Below are 3,856 nucleotides of genomic sequence, written 5' to 3'. Positions count from 1 at the left end.
ATTATTGCTTAGCCCTCACCTGTGACCTCCAAATCCACACTGCAGACTAGAAACCTTGTTTACCCTTAAAGCTTCCCATATGCCACCTTTCTGCATTGAAATTACCGGTTCTCAGAAGGCCAGGGTCGGACTTCCGAGGCTAGTCCAAAAGTGGTAGGTTTCAAGAAAGGAGTTGTATATTTCCAAGGCAGAGGGCTGAGGAGGTAAAGTTGAAACCCAAGGCTGTAGGTATGTGGGGAATGTCCCATCCATAATAAGCGTTGCTGAAGTTGAAGTTCATGGATTCAGGAAGGAAGCACTGAACTGTGGATTTCTATTCGCCAGGCTGCCCACCTGAACCAGAGGCTATCATAGATGCTATAACGAAACTTCGTGAAAGAAAAGATAGTTCGATGGATATAGGAGGCCCAATTTCCAATAAGGAAAATTCGTGAAAGAAAAGATAGTTCGATGGATATAAGAGGCGCTAACTCCAATAAAGAAAGAAGAAAATATTTCACTATAAATCATAGGGTTCATCATATTGGATTAGTATTCAAACTAAAAACTATGATCAAAAGCTATTACATCAATCTTATGAACCTCTCAAAAGCAATAGGAGCAAAGACAGAAGGCAGGAACAGATAAAACAACAAAGTAAGCAACAACGAAGCAAGCGATCCCACTAGCCTTTGCTTATTCTCCCCCTTTATATCTTTTACCACTTGATCGATCTGTCGTTGAACAATGACTGGGGGAGATTTATTGCCCGGCGTTAGAGGAACCTGCGAAAGAAAGGTTGCCCAACGTTCGATTTACCAGCCGCATTGACAGGATGCCAATAGGAGAGCCTGGTTTATATGCACTTGAGCTATGTACCGCTTTGAATAATCTCATAGATATAATGCAAAGGCAAGTGGTAAAGATATAATGCAAGTCCATTGATCGAGGCAGTTCCATCTCCTGGTGGAGGGGAGGCTGGAAGGCGGATGAGGATCCAAGTGAGCAATTTAATGAGATATTGATTTCTTTATTTACGGCACAGATTTCGGCGGCCCCTGATCGAAAGATACCACTGGAGAGCAGGAGATGCAACGATGGGGTGGATGAGAACTGTTCAAACACTTTGAATCCCCTCACTTCTAACACTGACCACCATAGGTTCATCATCCCTATCGCTGCTAGTCTGCAGTCTGCGAGCTTGTTATCTTCCCTCGTGCTAGTTCGTGGGCTAAAAGGATATATATTCTCGCATCCTTCTCAATCTCAATCTCTGGGCAAGGAGAAAGAAAGCTCTATTAAGATAGCCAGGAAAGGACTTCGACTGACCTGTTCAATATATAATATAGGTGCCATATTCGATTCCTGGGAATGAAGTTGTTTCCCCAAAGGGGTAAGCGCTCAGAAGATGCTCCAGAGGATTCTGCGAAGAGCTGTTAAGCCGAGCGAATCTGGACCGTGCCAGAGGAGTCATCAACATCACAAATTGAAGAATCGAGCTCGGAATCATCAATCAGAGATTGCCTTGCCGTCAGAATCAGCAAATTCCTCATCCGTCGGAATAAGAATCAGAAATTCCTTATCGTCCAACTCCGAAATTCTATCTTGACTCATGTTAACATATTTGTTTGTTGGAACACAAATATATTTGTTTGTTTGTGTTCCAAATCAATTTCATTAACATTAAACACACAAACGACCAACTTTCCTGCCAAATTTTATTTTGGTTTCCTCAACCAAAAGCAAATGCGTACCATTGCACGGTGCAATTTAATGAACTTGATTCTGGTTGTACCAAGAACGGGACAGAAGGACGCAGGATTCTATGCGTAGATAAACCGGGAAAAACTGCTTAGAAATTATTAAAAACAATGTTGAGCAAATTTGTCAGAATTAGCGAAAGGTTTATGCAATTTATGAATGCTAGGTCGTTTGGGATATGTAATTTGGGAGGGTTTTGTTATTTAAATTGTATTTTCTTAAATTTAGTTCAATTCAAAATTCTAAGAATGGTAATTTATAAATAAATGAAATGAATTACAATTTCAATATTCTAGTAAAACTCAATATTTAGTTTGTTTGTAGCTCACAGAATTAATGCATTTCCAAAAGTCAAAACTACAGAATATTTTTATGGTAACCATTTGAAAATTTATGCAACATCCACTCTATTTATGGAATAATTCATTTTCAGTGAAGGATCTCAAAGAAAATCCCTACTGGGTTAAAGAATGTAATGGCTACAGACAAGTTGAAGAGCTGTGTGCTTTGTGTGATATTTTTGCCAGAACATCTTATTTAAAGAATGGCTACAGACAAGTTGAAGAGGGTGAGATGATGATAAAGTTGGTCAAAATGGTGCAGTGGTGTGGCTTTACCTAATACATTGAATGAGATGTTCAAAATTAATGGTATTTTTTTATTTAAAAACATCTATTTATGTACATTGAATAATATGTTCAAAATTAATGGTATTTTTTATTTAAAAATATTTATTTATGTTCAAAGTTAATGGTATTTTTTATTTAGAAATATTTATTTATGTTCAAAATTAATGGTATTTTATATTTAAAAATATTTATTTATATATAATGGTATTTTTTATTTAAAAATATTTATTTATATACATTGAATAATATGTTCAAAATTAATGATATTTTTTTATTTAGAGCTATTTATTTATTTATGTGGCTGAATTCTCAATACTTACTGTTTTATAATCCTGTTAATCCATCCTTAAATGTATTTTGTAACTTTTTTTCTTTTATTATAAATTTATTTCTCAATAACCAAGTATTATGTAGATAATGAAATTTCAATGTGGTCTTCTTTTCGACCTAGACAAAAAGCATTACTAGAAGAGACTACCCTTCCATGTTTCTGGTTTTAAAACAAAACAAAAAAATAGTAGTTGAACTTGGAATTCTGATCTCCTCTCGCTTCTTCTCGGCCTTATTACGGCCGAGAAAACATATATATTTTGGTGATCATACGACAAGTAGATTGATTCATAATGAGAGTTTCCCCTTCAAGGGCTGGCCTCGAATCAATATGTGTGTTTTCACCGGACTTCCTTGCCCTCTCTTTCGTCAAGCAAGCAGCTTCGCAGTTCGCACCTCCCTTAGGTTCGTCGTCCTTACTTCGAGATATAGATAATACTATGTCAGTTTTGCAGTAAAAACTTCAAAAATTATTTAAGCCCCAGGTTTGAACGCTTGACCAAAAGCCCCCACCCAATAAGCAAATCAAAGAGATCAATATAAAAGAATGTGCTAAGGTAGATTAGCCTTCCTCATGGGTGAGCTCTAATCTGTTGTTGAAAGCTCATGAACCAGCCAGGTGGGTGTAAACATTGACCCGAGGAGATCTCAAATCAGACCCTCAGGTAAATATTTTTACATTTTTACATTACATTTTATTTATTTTTCTAACTTCCTCTGCCTACGTAGTAGGCTATTCTATAGGTATAGGTCAGGCTGTAGCCCTTCGGTAATTTATTTTTTCAGAAGTGTCCACTGGACTGGCAGCCCTTCATAGCACCTTTTAAAATATATTTTTTTCACTGGTAACATTTGGTTAACACTTCTTTGACCGCCGGTGACTTGTTCAATTTTGAACACGGCTTGAAACCTTATATTTTCCCATGGCCAATTTTGAAGATGGCTTGAAACTCTTTATTTACCCATGGCCTTGTGTACAAAGACTACGAATTTTCTGATTTTTTTTTAAATCTAATCCTAGTGCTTTTCTAAATGGTGGAAATTAATTCCGCATCAATAATTTTTTAGTGTAACATGTTCACTTATCAAATAATTAACCAAAGTTATAAATAAAAAAATTTAACCATATTGTGAGTGTATTTAACTCTTACAATTCT

This window comes from Pinus tabuliformis, chromosome X, assembly GCF_031772625.1.
Source record: "Pinus tabuliformis cultivar Carrire ecotype Pingquan chromosome X, CPIR1, whole genome shotgun sequence".
In the NCBI taxonomy this organism is placed as follows: Eukaryota; Viridiplantae; Streptophyta; class Pinopsida; order Pinales; family Pinaceae; genus Pinus; species Pinus tabuliformis.
Note: the sequence above shows the minus strand (reverse complement) of the source record.